Source organism: Triticum dicoccoides, chromosome 7A (genome assembly GCF_002162155.2).
Source record: "Triticum dicoccoides isolate Atlit2015 ecotype Zavitan chromosome 7A, WEW_v2.0, whole genome shotgun sequence".
Classification (NCBI taxonomy): domain Eukaryota; kingdom Viridiplantae; phylum Streptophyta; class Magnoliopsida; order Poales; family Poaceae; genus Triticum; species Triticum dicoccoides.
The window spans coordinates 628,057,075-628,074,714 of record NC_041392.1 but is presented as its reverse complement, the minus strand read 5'-3'; the positions used below and the strand labels follow the sequence as shown (position 1 = coordinate 628,074,714).

General features: G+C 42.0%; 2 long non-coding RNA genes across 4 annotated transcripts; both read left to right on the top strand.

Moving 5' to 3' along the window:
* The first annotated feature begins 425 nt into the window (after positions 1–425).
* On the top strand, positions 426–3,981 carry LOC119327635. 2 transcript variants are annotated; one of them, XR_005158623.1, is made up of 6 exons: positions 426–1,017; positions 1,785–1,845; positions 1,916–2,094; positions 2,169–2,206; positions 2,911–3,082; positions 3,748–3,981. It is a non-coding gene; the product is annotated as an uncharacterized LOC119327635 (long non-coding RNA). The 2 variants fall into 2 exon arrangements; XR_005158624.1 differs by having other exon boundaries at positions 2,874–3,082.
* Positions 3,982–4,102: 121 nt separating this feature from the next.
* LOC119327634 lies at positions 4,103–6,742 on the top strand. 2 transcript variants are annotated; one of them, XR_005158622.1, is made up of 5 exons: positions 4,103–4,215; positions 4,544–4,612; positions 5,325–5,400; positions 6,059–6,129; positions 6,318–6,742. It is a non-coding gene; the product is annotated as an uncharacterized LOC119327634 (long non-coding RNA). The 2 variants fall into 2 exon arrangements; XR_005158621.1 differs by having other exon boundaries at positions 6,309–6,742.
* Positions 6,743–17,640: the final 10,898 nt, after the last annotated feature.

The window sequence follows — 17,640 nt, the reverse complement described above, 5'->3', positions numbered from 1 at the left end:
CACCACTTGACTTTCAAATGATTTCGCCACTTAATTAGCAACTGTAGTCCTAGTACACAGGACGAAGATGGCGCATCAGCAGCTTGGGTCTCGGCTGTATTGATCGGTGACCGGGGAGACCTACGGACGCCACAGCTGAAACTGAAAATCAAGAAATAAGGATGACAGTCACCCTCCCGGCTCCTCAGCCGTTTGGGATTCCTGGCCGTTGGATCGTTTTGCTTGATGCAATCTGGGCCATCGGATCGAGCCCTGGGATGACCACGGCCGTCGGATCGAAGAGGTGACCTTGTAGCAATGAATAGTTTCGCCCCGTTCGTGCCACCGCGCGTAATTCCGACGACCCGCCGAGGGCATTTTCGTCATTTCATGTTTACGCATATAAATTGCGTCCGCTCCCATGTAGATGACCTAGCCGCCTCTCCCCCGCACCCGCGCCCTCAACCCTCGTCCTCCCGCATCCCAGCCCGCTCGCCCCAGCCCTCTCCCCGACCTCTCCCTCCACCAGACCTCGCAGCCCCGCCCACTTCGCCGCCACCAACGCCCCGCAGACCTCGCCGCCGCCGACGCCCCTCAGACCGCGCCGCCGTGGACCTCTCTCCTCGTCTCCCTCGCACCACGCCGCCCACAACCTCGACCTCTCGTCATCAGAAGGGAAGGGAAGGGAAGGAAAGAGAAGAGGGAGAGTGAGCAGGTCAGGCGGCAGCCAAGGTGCTCGCAGATTCGCCGGCGATGTCGTCCGACCTTGGCCTCCGAGTGCTTGTGCTCTGCCTGCTCCGCGCCCACGCAATGGCCTGCTCAGGATGCCGCCCTCTCCCCTGCTCCAACCCTAATCCCCTCCCCTCCCCTCCCCTCAAGCTGTTGCTCCTTTTGGTCACGCAGGTGCACGAACACGTCCCTGCTCCTCTGGTGGACAAGGTCGGTTCCGATCTGGATGAGTAGCAATTGCTACAGGTGGACGAGGCACGAGCCCTCATGGCTCCTCCTTCCTCCTACCCCCCCACCCCCCTGAACATGGTGAGCTCCACCCCCTCTTCCTACCCCTGCACATCTATCTTATCTAGCCAATTCTTTGATTTAGCTAGGTTCCAAAGAAGAGAATTTTCTTTGTCTTTCTTGTTTTTTTTTACCTTGCTGCCAAGGAAGGCCTTGGATCTAGCTAATTATTTATAGAGTACATGTTTGTTGCCTTGCTTGGCTTGTTGGCTAGGGTTGGGATCTTTCTCTAGGATTGTAGTGAGCTTTCAGGAAGAGGTGAATGCAACAGGACATTGGGGGTGTTTGGATGTATGGGCTGCCTGGATCTTGTTAGAATCCTTTGGATTCATTAGGTCTGGTTGGATACCCTCGGTTTTTTGTTGCTATGCGGGAGACAGTGCAGCATTGCTAGATTCCTCGGACGATTTTTTGTTGCATTTCTTATTTTGTTCGGTGGCTGCGAGTTTGGCATTGGCTCGTGTTATTGAAATTTGTCTAGATAAATTATTGCCTGATCTGTTTGTTAGTCTGGGTTAATCCTTGGTTTAGGCCTTTAGCTTAAGCATTAAACAAATCACATGACTGGTTACAGATAATTTCAGGGACTATGCATGGCATTGTAATCAAACCACCATTGTTAGCTGTTTGGTTGGCGATTTTGATGGAGAGAGGGGGGTAGGTTGTAGACATGTCAGGTGGTTAGTTACAAAGAGAGTGGAGATTTATGCCTATTGTGGTTGCAGTTCTGTGAATCAAAGCGCCATTCTTAAATGCTAGATTAATTTGGTTGTCTCATCTGTCACCAGATTCCAGTTTCTAATTAGCGGTCAAGGAGTAGATAACTGCACAACTTTGGACATGCATGAGGTGAGTATGCATGTAAATCTATCTCAATACTAACTGATAGGGAAACTAATGTGACCGTTTTGTTTTGCAGGCAGTGGTTGTTAAAAAGATAGATGACTGTAACAAATAATGTGTGAGAACAAGGAGCCAAAAATATTGGAAAACGACCATAAGATAGATAACAGATTCAGTGATTTGGTTATTATGGAGGTTGATGGAACTTGGTCTACTGTCGGAATTCAGAGCCATAAAGCATTGGACTTGGACAAGGTAAGTGCACTTGCAGAATCTCCATCTAGAATATCTATTTTGGGTACTAATTACGTGACTGCTCCATGGTTCAGAGCTCTTCCATGGCAGCAACCAGCAGTCCAAGGCCAAGGTGAGTTCCCCCTTTTCCTCCTCTTGCTGAGCTCCCTCCTTTGCCCGCCATTTCCCTCGCTATCTCAGTGATATGGTTATATGCGCTGCTAGAAGTGAGGATTTGACTATATTTCCGAAGCGAAAATATAACGAAGCAAAAATTGTTCCAGAGATCTGGGAGTTGTACTTCTACTTCTGTTGTGATGTGTCTTGCTTTCGTGTTTGTTTACAATTGGCAAGTTTTAGGCTTTTATTGTCTTTAGGCCATCCTAGCAATACTTTTTACAGTTATACTGTAAGGTCTGCACTATTTGTTCTCTTCTGAAAATATGATTCTTGATGAAGTTTTACTTCACTGTTGGCATCTCCTTTGTTTGCTGATCTACAAATGTGTTTTTGTTTTTACATTAATAGACAAACTTTTAGTCGTACTTTCTAGGATCATAGTTTGTTGTCAACTACTTCCACTCATGGCTGATATATGTGAGTATTTAGGCTGGATAAATATACCATGGCCTGGACTGGTGGATTGAGTATAGTTGGTCCATACAGATTCTGTTAGACATAACTATCTTTTTTTAATCGGCCATGTGACTGCTTGCTAACGGCTTGAATTGACCCACTCCTACATATGAAATTGTAATTTTGTTGCTCATGAGCACTTTTGTGTGTGTGTGCTCATGAAGCTTCTCTTCTCCATGGATGAATCTCAACTGGAAGCAGCAAGCTATCTCAAGGGAGGGGATTCTCAAGTCACCCCACTTCCAATCCATGGACGCTATCCACAAGGACCAAGATGACGACGACCAGGAAGGAAGGAGCCCACGCCCGACCCCGACGACGGCGGTTCCATTTGTGTGCCGGCGTCGACCACAACCTCCCTCTCTATAATATGGTTGTGCTTTATTTTAATTGAAAGAAGTTCATTCAACTCACTCTGCTTATATCACAATTCAGCACCGACTCTTTCAGTCTTTCCTGCCTCCTAGCATGCTTTTACTCTGCATCTGCTACGTGATAGTTATTGTTACTGTAAAATATGTTTGAAGCCAGTAACTGATTACACTTTTAGTCCCATATTCTCAAGGACTTCCAAGAAGTTGAGGTTCTGAATAGGTTATTAGTATCTAACCATGTTGATAGCAATTAGCTTTGTCCACTTACTGAGCTGTCCTTTTAGTGTTCTGAAGATATACTTGAGTTTTATTTGTTATAGAAGGCCTCCCAAAAATCTAACTTTCCTTGACAGACATATCTCTCTCTCTCTCCCTCTCCCTCCCTCTCTCTCTCTCTCCATCTACATATATCACACCAGCTGTTCCAGGTAGAGTAGTAGTGGCCACAAAATTTTACTGAAATAATCATGCGAGATTACCAGCAAAAAAAATTCTCATAGTAGGATAGAATGTGGGTATATATATTATAATATTGGTGTCAGATATGTTTACTCAGATGATCCAAGAATTGAATAAACCACTCGAATAAAATACCTCTCTGTTCGCTTTAAAAATTCTACAGTCAACATGCTAATATTATTTGCATCTACATAACGGCTTGCAGAATAGCGGGGGGCGTCTGAGCCTGCAGTCGGAGTAGCAGCTGACGTAACATTTGCAGAACACCGACACGGCGTCAGCCACCTGCAGCTGCTGGGCAGACAACAGGACGACAAGGAGCACGCAGACAGCCACAACCTTCACTCTCTCCTTCTTCCCAGTCCCCTCCATTGATAATGGATTCTTCCTCTTGCCTGTGACAACTTTTGTTGGGTCGACGGCCCGTCTTTATACCGAAGGCAAGCTTCTGGTGCTGCACACGCTATTGATTCTTGAAGAAGCGTCTGCGATTCTAGGAGAAGCTTTAATTTCTCTCCAGAGATGAGCTTGATTATCTAAGAAGCTTTTCCTTTTGCAGAGATGATCGTACTTATGGAAACTCAAATGCCTCGCACTGCTGCCGGATCAAGGATGGAGTGAACTAAAACACTTTGCTATTACAACTAGCCCTCCCTGTTCCATGAATCGACAGGTAAGTTCTGTCATCTGTTTCTTATCTTTGTATTGCACACATACGTATAGAGAGGAGTGTGTAGTACGCAAATTGTTGTTGGTCAAGCTATGTATATGTACGTGCATCTTATATAGATATAGGCTTGTATGCTCGTTTGCAGGGTCCCATTTCTGATCCATAAGCCTCTGTATTAGGCATACTTGTACAATTTTACAATGGTGGCACATGATTATAATTGCTTTTTTGCTCAGTCAAATATATATAAAATAGTATACATGAGGGAATGTTAGTAACTTTTTCTTTGTGCTTGGGATGCTAAACTTGATTGTTTGTTCCTGACCATTAGGGGAAGAATTGGCAATGCTAAATTGGTGAGAAGAGAGCAAGAGGAAGATGATGAGTTGACATGGAAAAGGTTCAGATTCCTTTACTGCCTGTACCCCCATTACACCCACAACCCCACCTTTGCCTTTATTATTGCACTAATATGTTGATGGGTCTTCTTTCTCATTATAATCAGTTCAAATTTAGGTCGTGAGAACACTGAGTTTTCAAAAATTTAGGTTGTGGGCATACATGTTACTATAATTATATTGTTTCGTCAGATGTGTTTGCTCAAATTATAGAGGGTCGTATGGATCCCTCCTCCTATGCCGTCATCATGAGAGGAGAGGGAGAACGGCTGCACTATGTTGATGTGTAGAAATTCCAGGATTTCTGGACACCGAGTGCTCCCCCAATTGCACGAGATGGGGAGGTGGATGACATCCCTGTGGATTACCATCTACGAAGAATGGTCTACATGATTTTTTTTCTTCATCATGTGTTTCTGTGTGCAACAAGAATCAGTGATTGCTTATCTGCTGGTTAGCTGGTACAGATGGAGTCTATTTTTATTCTCAGTAGTGAGACTTCAAATAGATACCACTACTATATATTTAGTTAAATTTGGCCAAGTAACATGTGTGTTGCACCTCTGATGGACTACGAAGAGCATAAACGGGGCTGATAGTGTGCTACAAACATGCATGCATCTCAAGGTTGTTTAGATGCAATATGTACCATTCGAATTAAAGAATTCATTGCTCTCTTTATCTCATGTCAATGCTTGGCTTATGTGGTTGCAGCGACTTGCGATATGTTCAGCGGATCACCATGTCAAGGAATGAGCAGTTAAATAAGAGTCTCTTCGACAAAAGTAAGGTGAGATTTATTTCTGTTCATCTTGGTTGGATTTAAATAAGATGTGGCTACATATAATAATTAATATTCAACTAATGCAATTTATTTGTGAGTCCTATGCTCACTATGGCAAATGTCCAGGCTGACAAATGAATGGCAAGTTCTTTATGCATATAGAACTATTACATTATATTTTTGCATGCAATTTCAGGCCACTCGATCTATCCGTGGAATACATGCTTGTAGCATGTTTTGTGATATTCGAAAGAACCATTTTATCTTATATTCACATTACCTTTATGAAAAATATATAAAATAGTGTGCCTGCTACTTGATGCAATTTTAATATCTTCCTAAGAATACAAAACTCATGTTTTGTACGAGTTATGAGAGAATAGTCCTTGGCAGGGGCCAAGGTTCGGCTTTGTTTTCTCCTGCTATTGATATTCATGTCAAACTGAACAAAATGCTTCATGTTGTGATTTGAACTGGTTTGTCCTAATAATTTTTTTTTATATTTCCATCTTCGGTTGTATCTCGGATTTCTCATCACCCTTTCTTTGAACATATAGTGCATTCTAATGGTGTTATTTGCCTATTCAATGCCATGCTTTATACATCTGTTATGGTAGTGCTTTCACTGAAGTAAGTGATCTAAACGATCTTATATTTGTTGCAGAGGGAGTATTTCATAACTGAACATGTTTTATGTACAATCTGTTACTGACTGGCATTGTAAAAAATGCAGAGGTACTACATGCACATGTAAATTTAACTACATATTTGTGTTATTGTGCTACTGTTGTTTAAGCAGTTACACTCTTCCTTTCATTTCTTGGAAAATTAGGAATTAACTGAAGCTTGTATTGTTATATTATTTCATACTATAAGAGAAATTACTCATGTATCACTAAAGCTTGCATTATTAGTGTCAGCAGAAAAATGAAGCCTGAGGACGCTATCAGCCTTTCCTGTCAAGTATTGGCCACTACTATCTGCATTAGCTTCACCTCAGAACATGCCCTTTTTCACTTGGAGAGAGGAAGTAGGAGTTCTCAGTGATGATCATCTACAAGATACCATACATGTTTGTTGATTGACTAACAAAGACAAAGGCCGTACCGTTATTGATGTTTCTATAGCATTGTTTCCAGCTGCTGTAACACCTGTTTTTACACTTGCAAGTATGAACTATTTGGCTATATTTTATAGAACTTATGTACCGATGTAGAATGGTATATCATGCTTTTATACTTTATGATATACCTTTTCGTTGTAGTATTTTGGAAAGTTGCAATGCTCAACATTTGTATAGACTTCTATCATAATGATCCTCTCCTTGTCAGTTGGCAATGATTTCTTTTTGTACCATTGCTCATATGATCTTATCAATGTTGAAGGTACATATGTTTAGATACACTCTTTTGCATCAGATTATTGACTAATAACGTCGTATTGTCTCTCACAAACTAAAAACTTAAGTGAATGAGTCATCTTTACTTTATTTTGATATCCCTTCTAAATGAGCATTACTTGCTTGACCATAACGTTTGAACCGGCACCCTGGCGCCAAGGCGCGCTTCCGATCTAGTGATCATGAATCGGCACGGCCCAGGCGATGGGTGAGTGGACGTGGACGGGATGAGCTCGTGGCGACAACGCCTGCCTGAACAGCGCACCGACGACTTGCGGGGACAGAGGCGAGGGCGGATGCAGCTATTCCGCCGGCACGATGCTGCTGCCGACAGATTCTCGTGCAACATATTTCTCTGTTGTATGATTCGTTTGGTTCCTGTTTCGGGAGAACGCGACCTTAGACTATTCATAGTAGGAGTAACATAGATGATAACATCACATTTATCTAAACAAAATAGATGATATGACATGTAATTAACGAAGAAAGAGAGGCATGTGATAACATAGCTAGTGAACATCATACATATCAAGAAAAGATGAGTCTGCAATCTAATAAATGAAATGATGCATGACACAATATATATGTTACAATCCACTGTGATTATAGTTGTACGGGTGCCGTATGGGTATGACGGACAGCGCGGCTTCATAGCTGAAGAGATAGAGAGCGAGAAGAAAAAAATGTCCCGTGCGTTGTTAGATGAAAATGACTTGTTTTCTCTCCATCGACGCGTACACGTCGATCGCCGGAGGGCTCCATCTCGTCCTTGTATCGCCGGAGCAGCACGACCGGAGATAGGGCAGATGAGTGATATTATTGGTAACGTGAAAATATACAACGCATTTCCGGATGCAAAGAGGCGTTGCGTCCGGCCACTGGTTGGTATCGCGACTCCAGTGCTCCACCATACATGCATGCAAGAACATTTTGTTCTGCTTTGTCCACCGGGTACGCTGCATGCCTGCACGGGCGTACGTGTGGTTATTACGGGAGGTCGGTCAGGGCAAGGCATGGGCGCAGCTCACTGCCCGCAAGACGACGCGAAATGGCGACAGAGGAAAGGACGAGGGCCTTGGTTCGTGCCCGTCGTCCGCGCGCTGTCCGTTTCACCCCTACCTCGTCTGTCGGTGCCACAAAGCAAAATCCCATGCGCCCTATTTTAGCGTCATTTCCTCAAGTTGCACGCCGGAGGAGATTGTCAAGTTGGACGCGGAATTGACGAAGAGGAGGAACCGGAGGGCGGTCGTCAAACTCAATGCCGCCGCAGCCAAGTTCAACGCCGAGCGCGATGCAATGGAGGCCGCGCGGCGCAAGGCCGCGGTCGACGAGAAGGAGGACATCTCAACAAAGCGCACGCCCTCCTTATACTTGGCATGTGCCGTCCGGCCCCTTTCCCTGCAGCGGCCGTCGGCCCGGCGAGCACCGGCTTGTCGGGCGTCCGGCCTCCGCACTGCCAGTTACCAACGTCGCGGACCACGCCTATGTCGCCCGGCTTTCCCCCGCCAAGGCATGACGCCCAAACCCGTCTTTTGGGGTCGCCGGACGTTGTCATGATCGCGCCGTCCACCTTGCGCCCCTCGGCCGTCATCGACCTCAACGTCACGCCTGGGTCCAGTAGCGGCCGGCAGGCCATCCGTCGAGATGCAAAGGAAGCAAGCACGGCCACCGTTTACGGGCACCATGCCGTCCCCCCGTGTCTTGTTCGATGGAATGCCAACCCCAACGCCACAGGTCGACGACCCCTGCTACAACCAGCTCATGGAGGATGTGATCTTTGAGGGTGGGCATAGCCATGCCTACGATCCCGAAGAGACCCAAAGTCAGGATGGACACGCCCTGTACGTTGCCGATGAAGAGGCCGACGACCGTGTTGACTACGACCATGGTGACTCGTGGCATGAAGACGATGGCATCTATTGCGAAAGTGATGGTGATGAAGAAGAAGTCAATGACATTGATATTGGTGGCGAGCCATTGTTCATTGACGAGCTCACCCAAAGAGCGGAAGCACAAAAGAGGAGGAAGAGCATTCGCACGGGTTCATATACACAAGACGAGGACAAGTTGATTTGCCAATGTTGGATGGATATTAGCCAAGATCCAAGGATCGGCGCGCAAAAAAGGGCCTTGTTTTTTGAACGAGAATCCATAAAACATTTCATGAAAGAAAGATGTTTGAGCTCTACCAAATTACAAGCAACTGTGGCATCACCTCGATTCAAAAAAGGTGGTTGTTCATCCAACAAGAGTGTAACAAGTATTGCGCCGCATTTGAGAGCGTTGAAGCACGACCCGTGAGTGGTCTCGGCGTTGGGGACATGGTATGTTATCCTTATCCTAGTCCTTTCCTTGCTACGGTCATGAGACTTCGACCTTGTATATGTTTGCATGTTCAATTGTTGTTGATCATGTGGTGTAGGCATTTCAATTTTTGGAAGCATTCAAGGCCCGGCACAATGACAAGCCATTCACTCTTACGCATTGTTGGACGATCATCAACAATTGCCCTAAGTTTAAGGATCAATACCGTGAACTCCAAAGGAAGAGAGGCAAGAAGACGGCCAAGTTCGCCGGAGGTGGAGATGGCGAGGCGTTGAAGAGGCCGAGGGGCAAGACCAACTCCAAGGTGGACGACATACGTGATGCCTCATCCATGGCCTTGCATGGAACTTTGCATGACATGATGTCTCAAAAGGATTTGAGGGACGAGAAGAAGCAGCAAAGCAAGGACGAGCAAATGAAGCAATATCTAGAGCTTCAAAGGAAGAAGCTTGAGATGGAGGAGGCGGCCAAGAGGAGGAAGATCGACATGGAGGAGGCGTTCCGGCAAAGGCAGCTCGACATCGAGGCCGCCAACGTCTCGGCCAGGCAACGCCAACTTGACATCGAGGCCACCAATGCCGCAACCAAAGCAAAGGAGGTGGCCCTTGCGATCATGAGCGTGGACTTGACCAAGATGAGCGAGAAGACAAGGAGCTGGTTCGAGGCCAGGCAGAAGGAGATATTCGACGCTGACGGCCTCAACTAGGTCGTCCGATCAGCCGTGGCCGTTCTTTTTGGAGGCTGGCATGGGTGCCGCCCGCCCACTGGTCCGCTGGCTGTGTGCCGGCGAGAAACACATTCATTTTGAAGGCTGACTGTGTTGCCGGCGAACATAACTATTCATTTTGGAGGCTGGCTGTGTCGCCGACGAACATAATTATTCATTTTGGAGGCTGGCTGTGTTGCCAGCCGTTGGCTCTGTTGTCGGCGAGGACGTGTAGGCCGCTAGCTTTGTTGCCGGCATGAACTAGGCCGCTGGCCTGACTAGGGCCGCTGATATTTGAAACGTTGTTCTCTTTTTAATATGGAGGCGGATAAGATAGAGCAAACGGATGCGGCCGCGCGCTGGGCGCACGATCACTGCATCCCACGATAGGCCCAGACACGGTCTCATCATCTTATTCAAATGGATAGAACCCAGTCAAATCGAACGTCCATTTAAAATCGCGCGGTGAAGTTGGCCTCAGGCCCCAGCTATCCCTGCGTCTTCTTCACTGCCGCGCTTGCTACACTGTGAAATGCATGCGTGTACGTTCGAGCTGATCAGGCCTTGTTGGGATTGGTCTGGATCAGCACGCACGGAACTGATCAGGCTGCAGACACTTATCTTCTCGAGCTTTGAGTGTACAGTACACGACGATCCAGCAATGCCGTGCAGCTGGCTATTTTTACTTGCAGTTTCAGGGGATAGTTCACGTGCTCCCATTCCATCATTTTTTTAAACAATTTAAATGTTTTAAACAATTCTGAAAGAACTTGAATGTTCATAAGGAATGTGTCAACAACCCCCGATGTTCATGAGGAATGTGTCTACAACACCTAAAAATTGCAGGTCCAAATATGAAATGCACATTAAAAAAATATAACAAATTGATTTTTTGTTTTCCATTGCTTCCTGCTAATGATATGAAAAGCCAGCGATTGCTGGATATTAAAAAAAGACAAATTCAGAGGTGAATAATGTTAATTTTGTTCTTTTCTCTTTTTTCATGTTCATGATAGATTTAACATTTTTGTTTCTCAATGTGTATTCAGAATTGGGTCCGATTTTGTAGGAGTTCTAGACACATACCTTGTGAGTATTCACAAAACAAGAATCATAATTTTTTGAAACATTTAAATTATATATAAAAATTGGTATCTTGAAAGCATTTAAGGGAAGGTGTCACTTGGTACTTTCCCACAGCTCCAGCTGCTGAGTGCTGATAATGTGGAGCAAAAGCACAAAATGTTTTGGAGAACGCCTAAGTGTAGTACTTAGGAGCATGGATATGCAGTTGATTTATTGGGGTTATTGCATATGCAATTGATGTATCCAAGAAATTATGAATCATGTAATTAAGCTTATTGGGGGCTGGCCTAGCAGCGAACACGGCACCCTCAATAACGCCCAGCAGAAACACGTAGCATTAGCCTAATGCATAACACCCAACCGAAGAAACAAAGAAGAGAGAAACAAAGAAATAAAAAGAAAAGCGAAGAAAGCAAAGAAAATCAAGAGAGAAACAAACAAAATAAAAGTATAACGAAGAAACAAACAAAATCCAAAACCCAGAGAAAAAAATTGAACAGAGGTATAACAAACAAAAAATAAACCCAAAGACGAAACAAATGAACCGAAGAAAAAAGGGGGAAAAGCGACCAAAAAAACCAACTTTAAGTGAGTGCCTGCCCAAAAACGGACGCTACTCTCACTATAAGCGAGATATAATTCTTGTAGATTTTTTGGACAGAAAAAGGGGCACTGCTTTGTTTCGCCTGCCGCACAAACGGCGCGAGAACTATATCTCACTTATAGAAAGATGGAAGGATCTCTCGCTCGATCGCTATTGTTAGTCCACTGGCTTTGTCGTTTGCCCGACCGCTATTGTTTGTTGGTTTAGTCCGTCTTTTTCAGTTTTTTTTTTCGTTTTCTTTCTTTCTTCTGGATTTTCATCAGTTTTTCTACTTTTTTTATTTTCACCGAGTTTTTTATTTTTTTTCTTTTATCATTTTTAATGGATTTTTCTCTCTCGTTATTTTTTCTTTGTTTCTCTTGCGTATTTCTCGATATTCATTTTTTTCTTTCTTTGTTTCATTTCTTGGTTTTCTTCGTCTTTGTTTCCTTCTCGGGTTTAACTATTTTCATTTTTACATTCATTTTCTTTGGCTTGTTATTCTTTCTTTTTCCATCTTTTGTTGTACTTTTGCATTTTCATTGAGTTTCTTCAAAAATCGTTTTTTTCAACACATGTTTATTGTTTTAGTGCAGAGTATACATTTTATTTAACTGTATCCATGAAACATATTTTTACACACATTGAACATTTTTTAAATGTACGGTACACAATTCTCTTTTTATTACATATTTCAAACATTTTTTATTAAATGGTTAATATTTCTTGAAATATACTTTGAACATTCTTGTTATAGGAATAGATTTTTTTTTTCAAAAACTATCTAATTTTTGTTTTAAACATGATTAACCTTTTTGAAAGATGTTTTTTATGTCTACTTTTTCAATAAACATTGTGTACTTTCTGTATATACATTCTCCAAATACATGGTTAATTATCTGCCAACATATTTTTTCTGATGTCTACTTTTGTTATACACACCGTGCATTTTTACTAAACTAGAGGAATATATTTTATATACACGTTTAACATTTTCCTATTACATGATTAACATTTTTGAAACTTATTTTTAATATCTACATTTTCCTCTACTTTTTTCATAGACATTGTACATTTTTTGTATACATCATGAACATATTTTATACTAGATGATGCCCCGCGCATTGCTGCCGGAGCCTTGGTAAAATAAATGCATAAATTGACGCTTGAAAATTTTAAAGTATGTTGTCCACAAGAGCTATTGATTATTCACCTTAAATAGAAACTTGTGCAGACATAGACTGGACCATCTGGACTCGGGCACAAGATGACCACGTTCGAAAAGTTTCCCATTGACCGTCTATGCCCGCACAAAAATAAGTGAAACAAAGTAACATGCATGGTTGCTGAGGTGCCGTGATTTCATGAATATATTAATGCACAAATTATAACTTATGACCACATGTATGACTTGATGATGTGGCGTAGTTGCATGAAGAGAGAAAAAAGGTAGTGGATTGCAACTATATAAGAATAGAATATACACATTTAACATTTTTTTAAATACATGATTAATATTTTTATTTTGGATCCATGGATAATATTGCCGTCCCTACTCTCGGCGAGTCAAAATCGATGCAACAGGCAGGAACGTCTGCAGAAATAGGTTCTCAAATGGGCCGGTTCTATATTTTATTTAGTTTTTAGACACTTTTAATTAGTAAGTAGCCACCTAACACACTCCATGCTGGTTCGGCCTTACTCCGTGACAGAATCCAGCACATCCATTTCTCTTACCTTCTCAATCGGACCATGGTTGGGCCAGAATTGCTAGAGGTGTAGAGCAGAGCCACTGAGCCAGCATAAACAACAACATATAGGCGTTAATGGCACTTCATATAGGCGTTTCCTATTTGGCGCCCGATGCGCCTGCTAATGTCTTCAATGTAAACCGGCGCACACAAACGCGCGGAGGACGTGTGTTCATGGTGATTCAAACCTGCAACCTCCTGTACTGGGTAAACTGCAGCAGCCACCCGCTCACAATGCCTCTTGTGATCAATTCTTCCTTTTCTTCTTTATTTTATTTTTGATTTTTTCCTTCCTTTTCTTTTTTTATTTTAACTTAATTCATGAACATTTTTCAAGTCATTGATTTTTTTTTCAAAATTGATGGTCTTTTTCTTTTCAAATTTGTGAACTTTTCCTAGAGTTAATGATATATTTTTTCAAATACATGAACTTTCTATTCGAAATTGTTAATTTTTTCTGAATTTGTGAGCTTTTTAAAAAAATTGATGATTTTTTCGTAATCAATTATTTAAAAAAAATCGATGAACAATTTTTATAATTTGCGATCTATTTTTTGCAAATAAATGAACTTTCTTTAAGAGTGTCTGATCTTTTTTCCTATTTTGATGAACATTTTTTATAATTTGTGAAGTTTTTCAAAAGTCTATGGACTTCTGTAAAAATTGATGAACTTTTCTAAAATTTGAGAACTTTTTCAAAAATTGATGAAATTTTTATTCAAAATCAATGAGGTTTTTTCAAAATCATGTTTTTGTTAAAACTGTGAACTTTAAAAAATCACATTTTCCCCAAAAATAGTCACATTTTTCTAATATATGGGCAATAAATAGTACGGCTACAATTGTTCTTAAACTGCTCGCGCTGAAACCTTTGACTAGCGCCTAGTAGTTCTAGTGGTTTGGTAACCTACATTCGAGCTGAACAGTTGGAGCCCGATTCCTTGCGGGAGTAACTTTTGTGGGGACTTTTGACGCAATAAATTCATTTTCACTGCACTGCATGGTTGTGGGTCGGCCCATCGGGTTCGGTAGCGAGCGCCATATCGGAGTTTCCCCTCCTATATGCTGCAAAACTGGGGCCTCCTATCTGCCGCTCTTTGCGGCAGATTGTCGGCTGAACGCACAGGCTAGTACTTTAACAATGCAAGGTAGAGCGAGCGAGGCTAGTACATTAGCGATGCAAAAAAATATTGCTCCACCGACAGATCAAACCTATGACGTCTAGCTAAAGATGACGACCTGCCGACAAGTTGAACTAGCGAGTGTTGTTGACCATACAATAGAGGAAAGCCTTAATGGCCAACTAAAATGCAGATCCATTTTTTTATTTCGAAGGAAAACATTTTTGAGAACACGAACCTTTTTCTAAAATCAAACAATTTTTGTGGACAGGAACATTAAAGATCACGATTTTTTTTCAAAACGTGAACCTTTTTCTAAGCCGTAAAACAATTCAGAGCACAAAGATTCTTTTCCAAAATAGTAACGTTTGTGAAATTCTAAAACAAAATTTAGAAACACGGACAATTTTTGAAACGGTAACATCTTTTGATACCCAGAACAAAATTTGAAAACACGAACAAAAAATTTGCAAACATGTCTTGAAACTACCGAGCAAGATTTGAAAACACGAACAGTTTTTAAGAAACAAACATTTTTCTAAAATTATGAACAAATTATGGAAAAACGAACACATTTTGAAATCTATAAATAAATTGGGAACACGAACATTCTTTTCGAAACGGGAATATTTTCTGAAAGTCGAAATCAAAATTTGGATACATGAACATTTTTTAATGCGAATATCTTCTGGAAATCCAGAACAAAATTCGAAAATACAAATAGAGATTTTAGAGAAAAAATTAGAACTGCCTAAAAATTTTGAAACATGATTTTTTAATGGTATTTTTCTTTAAATTTCCGAGCATCTGTTGACAAACAAACTTGGAAAAAAATAAAAAAAATTAAAGAAATCAAAAAAGGAAAGAAAAAGAAACAAAAAATGAAACAAAGTAAAAGGAAAAGGTAACCAAAAATAAAAAGAAATATAAAAAGCAAACACCGGTTCAGGAACCATCTAGAAGGTTCTCAAAACCAGAAAAATGGCTGGGAAAGTCTAGACGTTGCCAAAACCGGAAAACGCTACAACACGTTAACGGGCCATCCATGTCACCGCTCGATCGGCAGCTCATGCGCGAAAGATCGATAATTTGATGCAGAATGCATCAAATAGGATATTCTTGCAAAACATGTGTCATATTAGGAGCGTGACGCAAAACAGTTCACCCAACTGAGCCGGCCTACTAGGGTTTGAGCAACTTGTCTTTTTAGCTCCAGATGAAAAACCATAAAAAAACCTTGGGCTAGCCCAATGGGCGCGAATGACTTGTTTTTTTAGTGCAAAAGTACGTTGCGCTTGCGAGGAATCGACCTAGCAACCTCATGCTCCCGAATACCTGCTGTTAACAACTAGGATTGATAGCTGTTGGTGATCAATAGGAAGCGCGAAATGTTTAAGAAATACTGCAGCTTCGAGATTTGAAAACATTTTTTAACATTGTGAACAATTTTGTAATGCTAATTCTTTCTGAGAAACGCAAACAATTTTTAAGTTAATTTTTTCTTGGAATTTATAACATTTTATGAAAACAAAAACTAATTTTTAAAACTGAACAATTTTAGAAATCCCCAAAAGAAATTCAAAGTGCGGACACTTTTTGAAAAACAAGAACAATTTTTTGAGAACAAGAATAGTTTTGGAAAATGCAAACAATTTTCACGACGTGACTTTTTCTAAGAAAAGAGAACAAATATTTGAAAATCCAAACATTATCCCTATAGGGATTTTGACCAAAAAGCACACTATTACTCCTTCCTCGCAAAAAATAAAACACACTATTACTCTTACCAAAAATTTCTTGTATGTATAGAATGGATCATTTTGGCATGTGGAAAAAATAGAAAATGGAAACAAAAGTACGTACAGCTTAAGGCAAAAACAGCCAAGTTGTGATTCACTCTCGCACCAGAAGAGAGCAAGGATGTTGCGAGATCCAAACCACGCTTGTGTTGGAAATATGAGCAATTTACCATATGATTTTATTATTAGAAATACTAGATAAAACATGACTATTATAGCAGAGAAACTAGTCATGCGATCTCACACGGAAAAGGTAAATAGCATCTACAAATATAAATTGTAACCAAATATGTCTAAAAGCAGACAGTAGAACAAGTTGCATATATGAAGTAAAACCTAATATATGTAGGACACACACTAGAACAAAGAACTGCGACATGACCTCTAACAAAAAGCAAGAACACGTATGGGACAACAGCGGCAGTAGAAACACTGGACTTGGGGTCGACATCCTCGCCAGCCATGTTGTCGAAGATGTTGTCGACGTCGGGGAAGAAGTCGTCGTCGGAGTCCAGGGCTTCCGTGACGAAAAACCAGTAGTCACGTGGAGCGCCCCAAAAACCTTATCACCCTTCTCCCGTACAGGACTCAAAGAGGTGCGATTTCGAAGACCTACTGTCCCGACCTGCGGTGCACGTCGCAAGACGGGATGGGGAAGATCGTGGCAGTAGCGCAGTGCTCAGGAACTCGGTGGCGAGAGGAAGAGAGTCTTCTGGTGCGTCTCTCTGAGAGGAGCGACCAATTTCGACATCGGCTCGGCTCATTGCCGCAACCAGCGGCGCGTCGTGACGAGGCGTGGCGTGGTGCTACTTCTTGAGCACTGCGTTGGTTTCCCTTGAAGAGAAAAGGGTGATGCAGCAAAGTAGCATAAGCATTTTCCTCAGTTTTTGAGAACTAAGGTATCAATCCAGTAGGAGCCCACGCACGAGTCTCTCGCACCTACACAAACAAATAAAATCCTCGCAACCAACGCAATAAAGGGGTTGTCAATCCCTTCACGGTCACTTACGAAAGTGAGATCTGATAGATATGACAAGATAATATTTTTGGTATTTCTATGATAAAGATGCAAAGTAAATAAAGCAAAATAAAAAAGGTAAAAGAAATAGCTTGTTGATGGAAGATTAATATGATAGAAAATAGACCCGGGGGCCATAGGTTTCACTAGTGGCTTCTCTCGAGAGCATAAGTATCACGGTGGGTAAACAAATTACTGTTGAGCAATTGACAGAATTGAGCATAGTTATGAGAATATCTAGGTATGAGCATGTATATAGGCATCATGTCCGAGACAAGTAGACCGACTCCTGCCTACATCTACTACTATTACTCCACCCATCGACCGCTATCCAGCATGCATCTAGAGTATTAAGTCCAAAAGAACAGAGTAACACTTTAAGCAAGATGACATGATGTAGAGGGATAAACTCATGCAATATGATATAAACCCCATCTTGTTATCCTCGATGGCAACAA